Source organism: Ixodes scapularis, unplaced genomic scaffold, assembly GCF_016920785.2.
Source record: "Ixodes scapularis isolate PalLabHiFi unplaced genomic scaffold, ASM1692078v2 PGA_scaffold5__190_contigs__length_132052651, whole genome shotgun sequence".
NCBI classification, from domain to species: domain Eukaryota; kingdom Metazoa; phylum Arthropoda; class Arachnida; order Ixodida; family Ixodidae; genus Ixodes; species Ixodes scapularis.
Window position 1 is genome coordinate 103790853 of NW_024609880.1, and position 14012 is coordinate 103804864.

The 14012-nt window shown below is 45.2% G+C and overlaps 1 pseudogene; it reads right to left on the reverse strand.

Moving 5' to 3' along the window:
• Positions 1 to 9176: 9176 nt before the first annotated feature.
• LOC115328399 lies at positions 9177 to 10422 on the reverse strand (annotated as a pseudogene).
• Positions 10423 to 14012: the final 3590 nt, after the last annotated feature.

A 14012-nucleotide genomic window follows, 5' to 3' on the forward strand; every position in this document is an offset into this window, starting at 1 on the left:
TGACACTAAGCGGCGAAATCCTCTATACACAGGCACAATCGGTTAAAAGCCACAAGCAGCTCCAAGCGCGGGCCCTCCCGGGGAGCTGTCCGTGCAGACTCCCGAAACACGACACACAAAAAAAAAATAAAAGAACATAAAAAAACAATGCCGACTTAACCCCCCAAAAAATAAACTTTTCTAGCAAAAAAAAAAAACAAAAAAAACCACCTTAATTATTAAGCAGGATTTCTACATACTTAACAGCTGTCTAAAAGGGGTGTGCGACAATCAGAGTTAAAAAGTGTGGCGGCATGTCTACGTCCAGCTCGGCCCGTGTATTTTTCGAAAGTGAACGTCTCCATGCTATATGCATCCTTTGTGATATTTTTTAACAGAAACATTTTTTTTTAATAAATACACTTGCGAAGTTTTCGGCACTCACGAAGTTTTAGGGTGCTTTGGTATGTTTTTTCGTATTAATATCTTTGTTTTTTGCTCTTCTGCTAGTGATGTATTGCTGTTGTCGTTAATGTATGCGTAGTTGTTCTTTTCATTATTTGTCTGTCTTTTGTTACATTGGTACCTATGTATCGTGGAAAATACGCAAAAAAAAAACCCACAGGGACAAAGAAAGAAGCAGACAGGGCCAAGCGTATTGCAACTGAACTGTACTGAAGGAAACACATAAAAATGAATAAAACCGCACATGCGCAAAGATGATGGACTTTCATTAACCACCTGGAAAGCCTGCCGTCGCTTTTAAGTGACCGATGAAAGCCTGCTCCTTATCGGATAAGTCAACAGAAGGAGCACTGATGCACACATTCGTTCAATGGGCCCTTATCACGAATGCCTGATGTATCTCGCGTTCCAGTTTAGTTTGGAATTTTCCCACAATCTTGGTACTATTAAACTCGGCCTGGCACTCACACCTATCACAATGTACAGCCAACTGGCCAGACGGGGATTGCTTGGTGACGGCGGAGTGTTCTATAAATAATGCACCTTCCCGTCTGGCCAACATAAACCCTACCGCAAGACAAGGAGACCTCCTAAAGGACCCCTAAGGCACATTGCCGAAACTTGGTGGCATGACAATTGCAGCACACAGCCTCCAAATCTCACGGCACTCCTGCATAATTTAGCACACAGTACGCCTAGTTCTGTGTGCTTATTTGTATGCCACTGTGTTTATTGGTGTATTTTCAACCATGATGTACCTGTGCCACGACGCAGGCCATTGGTGACTTGTCAGGAAGTTCATTCGAATTATGTACATTTGGACTAAAGCATTCTTGCCCTGGAAAAGTAAAAAAAAGAAAGAAAAAGAATAAACAATTGAAATAATAAAGTAGATCTGGCATTTTAGGCACTAACTTGATTTGGCTTAAAATAGGTAACATAGTTACTATATTTTTGTTTGTTTATTCTTTAGAAACTCCTTTGCCGTCAGTTCAGTCCGGCAAAAGCTCCGGGTAAAAGTTTTATGGTGGATGTATTTTGGTTCTGCGAAAGCAATTCTAGTTTTGGAAGTTAATACGTATTGCGTTCGCGGCACGCACGTACGTCTACTCAAAAAATAATCCTCGGTGTAGCTGAAAGACCATATAAATGCCGCATGCCAAGAGCAGGCTTGTAAACATGTCAGTATTCTGTTGAGGACAACCTTTGAAGCATAATGAACGATCCCTTCGTGTGTCTTGCCATTCGTTTCTCTCAGTGCTTTTTTTTTCAAAGGACTTGTGTATCTGCCCTTGAAGTTCGTCGTTGTTGAACTCAAGGACGATAGTTAAGGTTAGAAGAACACAAAAAGGGTGAAACATAACAAACAAATACATTTTTGCAGCAAATACATTTTTTGTGTGCTCATACGTTTGGTTTGCGCTAATGTCGATTTACGTGTACTCGTGTCCCATGCAATGCATGCTACAGCCTCGCTCAACATAATTATGCCCCACTGAAATACTCATTTTGATATTTTATGGTTAAACTTCTGTCCAGTGATATTTAGAGCGATATTAATGCGAGAGCATTAACTGTCCCATGGAGCCCGCCGACGTAATCAGCTTTGAAGCCGCGCCAATAGGGCACCTAAACTCATTTCTCCAAGTGAAGCCGAGATCTGATGAATTTCGGCTTCAATCCCATTGGCTAGCGCCCATCATTGTTTCAAGGAACGAGGCTCCCATTGGCCGCTGCGAGTTAGTTTCAACGACCGCCACCCCATGACGTGTTTGTCCGTGCCACCAACGCGCCGGCAACACGAAGCGTCTGGCCGCCGAGCGGGGCAGCGGCTCCTCGCCTAAGGTCAGCGCGGCGAGGAAAGCGCGCGCTCGGCCCTCTACGCAAGTACGCCGCAGACGAAATAAGGGAGCGGAAAAACGACAAGCATGCTTTCGCATTCGCGACTCATAAGAAGTGCTTAGGTGTGACCTCGAGCCTTTTTTTCATTAACAACCTGATTAAAAAACTTGATACTCCAAACCGCAACATATAACTAAAGCGCCGCATAACTTTAGTCACTTTTATATAATCTTTTATATTTGAAGTATTTTTGTAACCGATTTTTGACTCTGCAGGAGCAAATTTTGCATGAGAGAAATTTTTCTTTTTCAAATAGAAAGCACCTGCTTTTTTGTATACGCAAGATGTTTACTTCATCAATGTATTACTCCCCTTAATAACGTCGTCAGATCCACACGAAAGAGGACTTCATACCGACAAATCAAATATGAATGTAAATGTGTAATTTTGTTAGTCTCATTGCATTTATTGGTAGTATCGCTTAAAAAATGAACCCAAACACTCTTTTTAATTTTGGGAGCATCGATCGCTATTGTGGTTTCTGCAGGACTTCACAGTCACCTATTCGGCTGTGGTAATGATTTTACAACCGTGAGAAATTGGTTTGTTTTATCAAAACACTTGACCTACAACGTCCTCTTGAGCACAGCTAGTTTGGGCGTAATAGGAGGACCACTGAGGGCAAAAGCAGCATAATATCGGTCTCAGATTTTCTTGCTGACTATGCCCAGCGTGAAACAACGCGATCTCGACGATTACATTGATCAATAATGAGAGCGGTCACGCATTATTTTAAAAGCAAACAAACAAACAAACAAACAAACACACAGAAAGACAAATTATTGTATAGCTTGCACCTTTACATATCCCGCACAATGTAGAATATAAATTATGAATCATATGCAATAAGTCCGCGCATTACTGCTGGGAAGTTACGGTACCTTTTTAGAGCATCAGGAAACACAATTTTGTTTTCTGGTACATTTTTCTTCATTTAGGGAAATAATTGTTGATTTATAAATACGGAGGTCTCCATTTTTTTCAATATTTTTTTAGAAACTCTCAGGTTCAATGTTTCGAAGAGAAGTTCAGTTAATTGCAAGAATTGAGCTAATGAATATACTTTTAAAACTATCTAACAGCCCCGCGGGTTGTGAGGTCTAATTTAAATGAAACCTCTATCTTCTACTTTAAATAAAATCTGCAGATAGCACTGCAGCGTCTTAAAACAATAATACCTTGTAAAAAATATTGAATAACACAGGTTTTGAAACAAACATTAATACGATTGGCATTTATGTAAAATAACCCATATCCAAGGCTGTTTAGTAAGACGTCGACACAAGCCTTTCTTGTAGCGTCTTAAAAAACCCAAAAGAACATACATATCATTGCTGTTTGTGTTAAACTCAATTACCCAAGAGTACGCAGAAAACATGTCACATAGGTTGTAAACTAAGTGTGAAATGAAGGTTACAAACTCACATTCAAACCATTCCAAAGTTCACAAAGGCAGTCATTCAAAATGTACTCTATCTCACCCAAAAGCAAAGGTTTTTACTTTTGCGTTCGGAAATATATTCGCTTTCAGCGTTGCTATATCCGTTTTATCACGTGATACGGGACGTATTAATTGATAAGACGGATAATATGGCTCGGATATACTTGAGTAATATTTAGAACATAGCCAATGTACGCTCTTCTGGATTCCTTAGCAGTACTGAATTGCAATACATTTTATGGATCTCTTTGCTAACCCAAGTGTTACTGAGCAAGCACGGGTAGCAATTGTTGTAGCCGAAACCACCTTTAGCCTGATCGCGTTAGTTTTTTGAAGGGACCATAAATCTCAGGGAAATAAGATTGTTTTATAGGCCAGGATCCTAAATTAGGATTGTAACGAATTGACTGTTCGCTAATAAACGGTGCTTTGTGGTAGTGGAGGCTTGAAGCCTAAATAATATTCAAAATAAAAATCCCTGCTGCTTATGCTGCTCTTGATTCAGGGCCAGAGAGATATTTCACAAGCGTCTACTTTGCAATGAAAAAAAAATAGCGTCAATATAAACTTGGAAACATAACCACAAATATATATATATATATATATATATAGTTTGTGTGTGTGCTTATGCATTTGGTTTGCGCTAATGTTGAGTTGCATGTCTTCCTCTCTCACTTTATTTATGCTATACCTTCGGTTGAAATTAATATGCCCAAGTGAAATCGTGATTTTGATATTTCGCGCATTAAATATTTCTCCAGTAATATTTAGAGAGATATTTACTGTACGCGACTTGATTAGAAAAGTAGAAAACCTAGCGAGATTGACATTTCTCTATACAATAGAATTAAATTGCACATACGAGCGTACATATTTATTTCTGATCAGAAATAAACAAAAAAAATATTGCTGGCCCACGAAAACGTCGTAATGCTTGTGCGTGGGACTAGTTCAACAACTAAATGCATTTGCGTTAGGCAAATTAAAAAAGCCACGACAGAAAAGAAACAAATCTTAAAAACCAAAAGACAAAAATAAATACACCCTAAGACCACTGTAGAAAAACATATATCAATAAAGAGAAACGTAGTATGGAAACCCGTCAGATCAGAAGAAAAAAATACCTTTATATATGAAGGAATGAAACGTCGTTATAACTATTTAATTTTTTTTTATACAGTGTGTACATTCTTGGAATTACAAACCTATCAGTACGTCTCAAGTTTCTTTTCTTATTAGCTGCAATTTTGAAGCTAAACTTTGTTTTATATTAAGTTCAGACGCAGCCAGCGCTACGAGTTGATGGGCCATTCAGACAGCATTAAAAGTTCCCCAAAATGGTGCTCGTCAGGTTTTTGTATGCGTTCTATCATCACTGAACCAATAATAAACAGAAAAGACCCAGTGACCTGCACCTTTAATACTGCTTGATTAATCCGATTACCTTGTAGCGTCGGTTGCGTATGAACGTGAGCTGAAACGAAGTAGTACTCTAATACAATTTTTTAATAGAAATGTAATAAAAAACAAAAATAAAATGCCAAACTTTTTCTATTTTTTCACTTTCCAAATAATTATAAAAAGCTTTATACGTTATGTTCTTGACCGTTCTGTCTTAATATTATATTTATATTCCTTGTTTTGGATCGCTAACAATGAACACATAGACAAGGCATTAAAAGCGCTGAAAACAACGGACAATTCAAAGAGACCAACACCACACAGCGCTCTGTGGTGGCGGTCTTTTCCACTTGTCAGTTGTTCTTTTAGCGCTTTTAACCTCTTAGCTTTGAATCACCAACTCGCCTGAGTGCCTACCCATCAATATGTAGTCTAATGCCATAGCTCAATGAAGATTCCGTTAAAGCCATAAGCACCAGCATCTTTGTTTTGAAGCTACATACACTTTTTATTTTATATAAGTACTTCGAAATGACGCATAGATATTATTTTATAAATTCGACATGTTTACTTTATGGCACGTGCTCATCAACATAGATAATTCAATATTTTACGGAGCCGTCATATGGTAAAGGCTTACAATTGCAGCTACGACATTGTGTTGAATAAAGAAAAATGTTCGGTGTCAATGCAGTCACTTCGTGTGGATTGAGAAGACCCTTAAGTGTTGTTTTCGTAATATTCACAGAAATAAAAAAATAGCTTTAAACAATATTCTTAACGTACCCATGCGTTTCTGAAAAAAACAAGGCTGCCTCGTGGTAGTTTTCATGCGATAGTACCGTGCCATCAGCGTCTGGTACCTGTCCGTGAAATAGTCCTAAAAGTATTAATGATACGGATCCCTAAACCCCATTCACCCTAGCTTTTCTAGCGTTAAAAAAGTAATCAATGGTATCAAAGGTCATTGAAAGTTTAATGAAAAGAGCTAGGGCTATTTTATTTCTTATCGAGTGTTTCGTGTATGAAATCTGCGGAATCCTCTGTAAGCATACTTGTACTTTTCTGCGGCCTAAAGCCGTATTGTGCACTGCTTATTAAGAGTAATGTGCCACTAAAGTCATCTATATGTATATTTACCTATTTGTCAATGACGTGAGTTATGATGGATAGGATAGAAATGTGTCTGTATTCCCAACGTTTTTTTTTTTTTTGCATCCCACTTTTGTAAAACGACATTATTACTGAGCCTTTCAGGCGGTTTGGAACATTGCCAGTGTGTATAAATTTCAATAAATATTTTTTGAGCAGGATTTGTTTTAAGTTATGTAAATTGTAGTGGATCTCTCTATCGTTGATTTAGTGATTTTACTATAATATATAATATTCAAGAGGGAACCTTTTGCCGCTTCTAGCAGGTACGCTGAATTTCCGCAGCTTACTGGACAAGGAACACCTACTGGCAAGGTCAAAAAATTATGTTTTTAAACCCCAATAAATAAAATTTTTTAATCAAATCTGGTTTATTTTATTTAGATCTCATTTATTGGATCTAAGTCACACTTATTTGATTTAAATGTGAATATTGCTTGTTTCAATCAACCACTTTAATTAACTGCTTTTTAAAGACGAGACTTGATTTTTTGGTTAGAAAAAAGTGTTAATACCAGTTTTACGTTTTGATTTATTTTATTTTTATTTTATTTATTGTACTTTTCCGGTGCCCCTAAACAGCCCATAGGCCGAATCTGGCATTAATGTAATTGTATTCGTTTATTTAGGTTACAATTTGATTGCACTAAACCGGCACGTAGCTGACGAACGAAGTGCAAGGTAGAAACCAACTCAATGTTATGATTTGCTCAGAAGAACACTGCTTTTTGCTCGTGCGCAGCCTGCCACAGTCTTTCATGCTGGAGGTGCATTTGATTTAGATAAAAAAAATTGCATGGAAAGTATCAAATGAGTGACAAACTGTAAGTAAAACATATCTTGGGAATTATTTGTGAGGAAAAGGCTTCATTTAAAACATTGCAGTAAAAACACGATTAAAATCATCCCAATAAAAATCACGATTTAAATAATAAAGTCATCACAGTATCAATCACAATTCAAATAATCTCGATATTTATTCTCCACAATGTTTGCTTGACTACTCGCGGATATTCCTTTTAATTAACCTTTACAGAAGCGACAAAACTGTTGTTAAAGAATTCTGATAAGGCCATGTAGGAACTAATACAGTAGAAATGATTTTCAATCGTGTCATCAATTCTGGTTTTAGTTTTTCAGTCAATTAATAATAAAGAAGGTTCCAGCTCTTTTAGAGTATCTTGTCAGGGTTGTAAACTGGTTTACATAATGATTTCGTTTTGCTCAACTTGTCCGTGCTGTGACTTTGTTGCGAATTTCACAAGATCAATTTTTGCTCAACGCAGTTCCTTGACTTTGATGGTATCTGATCAAAATTATATTCCGAAAGTGCAATAATTTTAGGAATTTATTATTAAAACAAGTGTTCTCATGCCTTCATTGTTTAAACTTCCCTTTCTTTAAGCGATTTGAATGATTGTCTTGAAACTTGTCGACCAATTGATTGTAGACTACTAGGTGATCGCACTTAAAAAACGAAAAATAAAACCTTTGAATTACACTGTCAATTCTTTTGCTATAAAGTGTATTTTTGTAGCCGTTTTATAACATTGAGTATTTTAATAACCTCTCCTTGAAATAAAACCGCTGAAACGTAATAATCAGTAAATATTTGTTCTATTACTCAATATAACATAATTACGTTACTGATTTTGGTAACTATGAGGCAATACATGATTTTGATTTATTTATTGCCATAATATTCCTATCGCGTAAAATCCTGCATTAAGTTTTCGAATTTAAAGATAGGGTGTCAAGATGACACAATATTCCACTTTTTGCATGCCCCAGGTGTTCTCTCGTCCAATAAAGCAAGAACAGATCAGGCATTGAGCTATGGAACAGATTCCTTTCTGAAGCAAAAATAAATGAAAGATATCAAACTATTGCTTATGGCGCATCGGGCGCTCCAAGCTTGGGAAGGGGAGAGTAAAGTTCTTTATAGGTTGAAACAGTGGTTCCTCCTCGATGGTGTTGACGAGGATGGCTTGCGTTGGACGGTGGCGGTAGTGTAGCAGTTCGGGACAGACAACTATTTACGCAGGTATTTTTACGCAACAGTTTAATAAAAGACAATTTAACATACGGGATACAAGAATACAAACATCGACAACCAGAGCCCCGGACTTGGCCGCCGTTAGACAGCGGCTCCTTTCTCTCCAGCGGTACCGAAGTTAGTTAGAGTTTTGAAAGTAAGGAAATCAAAGGAAGTGTTGCTGAGAGCGGTACCGAACCAAAGACCCCTTCGCTTCGTTTCGCCTGGGTTCTTATTGACAGCAGCCTGTCCCTCTTTTCCATTTTCCTGTGGGGGTCAACGTTCTCATCAGGCGCTTCGAGCCCAGGGCTAGACGGCGCCAGGCGTAGGAGGCGCAGACCAGCCTGGCCCTCAGACACCACAAATCACCCCTGGCACCCTGAACACCGGCTGGACGGACAGGTGCCGACAGACGAAGCACAGCACCCGAGACACTTCTAGGAGAGCAATCGAGACTTGTCAGTGGGAAGCGACAACCGACTCTCAAAGCAAACACAACCCCAAGCGATGGCACTGGTCGACTACCAGAGAAAAACACTTAATCGCGGAGCCTCCCGAGCCGCAGGCAGCCGAGCGGGGCGCGGAACGCAAGGTTCCGGAACCTTACACGGCTCCCCCAGACTGTTACACGGCTTCTAGACGTGCCAACATTAAAACAAAAAGGATTCCGGAACATTACCTACAACTTGAGCATGCACTGGAAGAGCTATCAGGTAAACCCACGTACACATATACTGTATGATATAAGTAATATATGCTAATACAACACGATGGTGGTCAGAACGCAGACCGCCCTGCTCGTTAGAGGGATTCGCCGTAAAGTTTTTTGAGGTGGCACCCCACCGGCTGAGTGGGCGGAAGAGTTGCCGTCTGCAGCCTTCGTGTCAGCAAGGTCTCGCGTGGTTTACACTTTTCAGGATCGATTAGGCAGCCGCGGCAAGATTGACAGTGCTCCCGCACCTCTCTTTCCATGTCAGGCCAGTAAAAACTGTACCTTATTTTATGCCGTGTTTTCTTCCGGCCTAGGTGACCTCCCCGGAAGGACTCATGGCGGCACCTCGCCTCTTCTCGATTTTGGGGGCACCAACTGCTTTACCCTCGTTCCGGCAATGGAACCCCAATGAAACAGCATGCCATTTTCGGTGAACATTCCGCCTTTCCCCACGCGTGCGACGCACCGTGCCCTTCCCAGGGTGGGGTCGCGTGCCTGCTCGCCCTGAAATCCCTTGGTCGTCGGGTTGTCGCCCTCTGCTTTCTCCTCGGTGTCCCGATTCCCTGTGCCGACCCCGCCAGTTTCTTCGGCAAGCATGCCCGTCAAGAAGGCGACGTCCGGTGTGATAAGCTGTCCTCCGTTCGGTTGGTCGTGCTGCTGGGTTACAGCCGCGCCTACCACAGGTGGGCATGCGGTCACGGCTTTAGCCCTTGATAATCGTTCCCAGTCTTCCATCGAAAGGAGGCAGTCTATCGGGGGTGTCAGCTGCTCGGTGACGGCACAGAGCAGGCTCACGGGGCCGTTCAAGCTATCCTCCCCCGCCAATTGTAGGGATACCGGGAGTCGGGCCACCTTCGCCGTCTGCTCCTGGCCGAAGGCCGAAACAAGTTTTATAGTGCCGCTAGGTGCCCACAATTCGGGTGGAACGACACTCGCGCGCATAGCCGTCACATCACTGCCGGTGTCCCAAACGGCACCCACGGTGGCCCCGCCGCAGTCGAGTGTGACCTCGAGACACCTGAACCGCTTGGGACCCTCTAATCGAGCGGCGCCTATCCTAGCGACAAGATAATAAGGCTCATCCCTCGACTCCTCGGCGTGCCCAGCCCGAATGTTTTGAAAATTCAATTTCTTGTCGCTGGCATCCTTTTGGCTCCGTAGGGGACACTCTTGGGCCAGATGGGACCCCTCATTACACACGTAACACCGGGGCGGCCACTTCGACTTCGAGGGGCTGTTGGAAGTTTTCTCCCCTTTCTTTGCGTCCGCGTCCACCGTTCCTTTGGATTTCGCTTTCCCCTCAGCCACCTCAAAGGTGTCAATAACCTTCGACATCTCGTGAGCCCTGAGCCACCCCCTACTTCGCACAGCGTTACGTGCCTTTGAGCTTCCAGGCTCAGACATTCCTTGAAGCGGTCAGCCGCCATTAGCTCAATTAGCGTCTCCAGAGTTTTAGTCTCGCGGGCCTCAATATAATAGCTAAAGTGGCTTGTGAACCGCGTGGCGAACTGAACCCACCCCTCGTCCTTACGCTTCATGGCCTTCATCAAACAAGCGCGGTACTCCTCCGGCGTCACTTTAAGCTCCTAGAGCACGGCTGTCTTTACCACGCTGTACCTAGACAGTTCCTCCGTGGTTAACAGGGAGAAAAGATATTCCGCCTTACTTGAGAGAGGGAGCATGATCAGGTGCACTTTGCTCATCTCCGGGACGCCGTAAGTCGCAAACACTCTTCCCGGTCAAACCATACGGGCAGCTCGCCGTCTTCGGGCACTTTTTTGATTTCTCAGTAGTTTAGCGCAGTGAGATACAGGATCTGGGCCGCCGGCCGCCCCCGACGCAGTCACGCTTTCTGACCTTTCGCGGCTATCCCCGAGCTCGAGCTTTCGCAGTGCGATATTTTCTTCCGACTGCATCCGGAGCTTCTGCCTCTCGTACTCGAGCTCGAGGCGTCTGAACGCAACGACATCGGTCTTGGCGTGGATGTCAGCAACCGTGGACGCTTGGCCCTCCGCACTCGACCCCTCCGAGCTCTCATTCGTATTTAACTCTGCTTTCTGTGTGCTTCCAGTCACCACAACCATTCGCTGCGACTTTCGAGACCAAACTGACACGCCAACCCGAGACTGCAAAGCCTAAACTCACCCAAGGAGTTGAAGCTTGTCGTGCACTGTCGGCGGCCAGTTCTTCTCCCTCCTACCGTGGTGGCGCGCTGATACTTGCAGCTGAGCACACTCCAAGGCTTGAGGCTTGGTCGGCTTCGGCCGACCGCGAGAACCCTGTTGTCGCTCGGTCGCCTTCCGCACCGTAGCCCCGGCTCTTGCGCAGAAGTTTCTTGTCCGTAGCGTCCTCCGAAGCCTCCAGTTCCGTCGATTTCTGTCGACCAACGGAACCTTGCTGCCGTCCGGTCGTCCTCTCCACCTCTGCCCGGCGTGGTCAAGGGATCGCTGACGTCCTGCTGGCTCTCACTCCCGTTCTGCAGACCAAGTCAGCCGGGAAGAGGGTGCAGCTGTTCGGTTGTCTTCCCTCACCGTGGCCCCTGCTCTGATGCTGGCGACTTTTCGGCGTCTCCTCCCGTTCACTTGGCGTCTGCCAACTGGGAGGATGTTGTCGAGGTTTTGTACTCGTCCCACTCCTGGCGTCTCCTTCGTCTGGTCGTCGCCACCGCAGTCGCCGCAGGAATATCCAACACAATCCTGTCGGCTGCGCCAGTAAAGTTCTTGATAGGTTGAAACGGTGGTTCCTCCTCGATGGTGTTGAGGAGGATGGCTTGCGTTGGACGGTGGCGGTCGTGTAGCAGTTCGGGCCAGACAATTGTTTACGCAGGTACTTTTACGCAACCGTCTAATAAAAAACAATTTAACATACGGGATACAGGAATACAAACATCTAAAACCCGAGCCTCGGACTCGGCCGCCGTTAGAGAGCGGCTCCTTTCTCTCCAGCGGTACCGAACCAAAGACCCCTTCGCGTCTTTCTTTCAAACGTATTTTATTTTGATCCACACGCCTGGCTTGGGGGACTCACTTGGTCTGGAAGGTGGAAAAAAGAGAGAGTGAGGTGAGGTGACGATGGTTAAATGAGGGTGAGGGAAAGGGGAGAGAGGGGGGGACGACGGTTAAATGAGCCTCTTAATCCCGGAGGACCGGAGGAATGCGATGAGGGATGAATACAGTTTCTTTGCGTCACTGAGCACTGCCGTGGCTGGTCTTGTCCATTCACTGTACGTAGTTGGCCGGAGTTCGGGTGGCAATGTCGCAAGCACTTCCACGCGTTCTCGCGAGGCCCCGAGGCAGTCCCATATTAAGTGAGAACACGTCGCCGGGACCCCGCAGTGCTGGCAGTTTAGGTCCGGGCCGGGATCCGCAGGGTTGTTGGGCTTCTATAAGCGGGCTCGCAAAACCGGTGTCATTAGGGTCATGGTTTGCAGCCGTCTGAGTGCCACGCGCTCCCACCGGGAAAAACCCCGCGGGATCGGGTGAGGGTCCGCATGCAGGAGTGTGGATAGCCGGGCTTTTCGAGCGAGTCGCTCCTTTCGTTTAATCTCGAGAAGGTATGTTTCTTGTTCCTGATGGACGGGCGGAGGGATGAGGCCTGTTGAGGGCAAATGAACGGTGTGTAGCTGCGCCCTTGCGGCCTCGTCCGCCCGCTCGTTTCCCCGGATGTTGGCGTGGCCGGGAATACACGCGATCGTAACTGTTTGGTGTGCTTGCGTGGAACGGATACACGTTCGGATTTTCTCAACTGTCGGGTTGCGTGTGTCTGGGTGGCAGAGCTCTCGAAGCGCTTTCCTTGCGTCGGTGTAGATTACCGTCTTCGTCACGCGGGCCCTCCGACCCTTGGTAGCGGCCCGAGTAGCGAGCAGAATTGCCTGGAGCTCTGCCGCGCAAGAGCTGTTTGTGCTCCCCGGCATCGTTTGTTGCTCGGTTTCGCCTCGAGTGGGTGAATGTCAGACAATCGCAGTGCGTCTCTGGCCACCTCGGGCAGTGTCCGTGTAGAACACCCCTGTGTCTTCAGAATGTTCTGCTACCTCCTTCGGATGGTTGGAGGCCTGCGTCATTCGGCGTCCGAGGCTTTTGCCGCCATAATTTTTGGGCAACGGCTTGGCTGGCGTGATGAGCTCGTTATCTCATGGTGGAGGTGGTGTGGGGAGGAACGGGGTTTTCGTCAGGTGGGCCTTCGCGAACATGGTAAGGATGACATTTCCGTGGTACGTACGGCCGAGTCGTTTTCTTTGGCATTGTACCATTTCTTGGGCAATTTCTCGTAATGTGTTCATCTGAGCAGCCTACTCCAGATGCTCCACGGGAGTGAACTTAGGAAGGCCAGTGACAACCCGCATGGCGGCCCTGTTCATCACCACCAAGGCTTTCTCTTGGCGTTTAGTTAGCGTAAGGTAGTTAAGTCCGTGATTTGTCTCGCCTTAGCTCTTATTGACAGCAGCCTGTCCCTCTTTCCTATTTTCCCCTGGGGGTCAACGTTCTCATCCGGCGCTTAGAGCCCATGGATAGACGGCGCCAGGCGTGGGAGGCGCAAACGGGTCTGGCCCTCAGACACCACAAATCACCCCTGGCACTCTGAACACCGGATGGAGGGACAGGTGCCGACAGACGAAGCACAGCACCCGAGACACTTCTAGGAGAGCAATCGATCGCTTGTCAGTGGGAAGCGACAACCGACTCTCAAAGCAAACACAACCCCAAGCGGTGTCACTGGTCGAGTACCAGAGAAAAACACTTAACCGCGGAGCCTCCCCAGCCGCAGGCAGCCGAGCGGGGCGCGGAACGCTACGCGGCCCGCCGCGCGGCGGCCTGTTCCCGAAGCAAGCCAGGCAACCAGGCGCCTGGGAATCCTTCCTGCGGGATCCTGACCCCACGACTCAGAAAATTCTAGTCCAGCTGGCCTCGGACGCCGCCGGGAACATC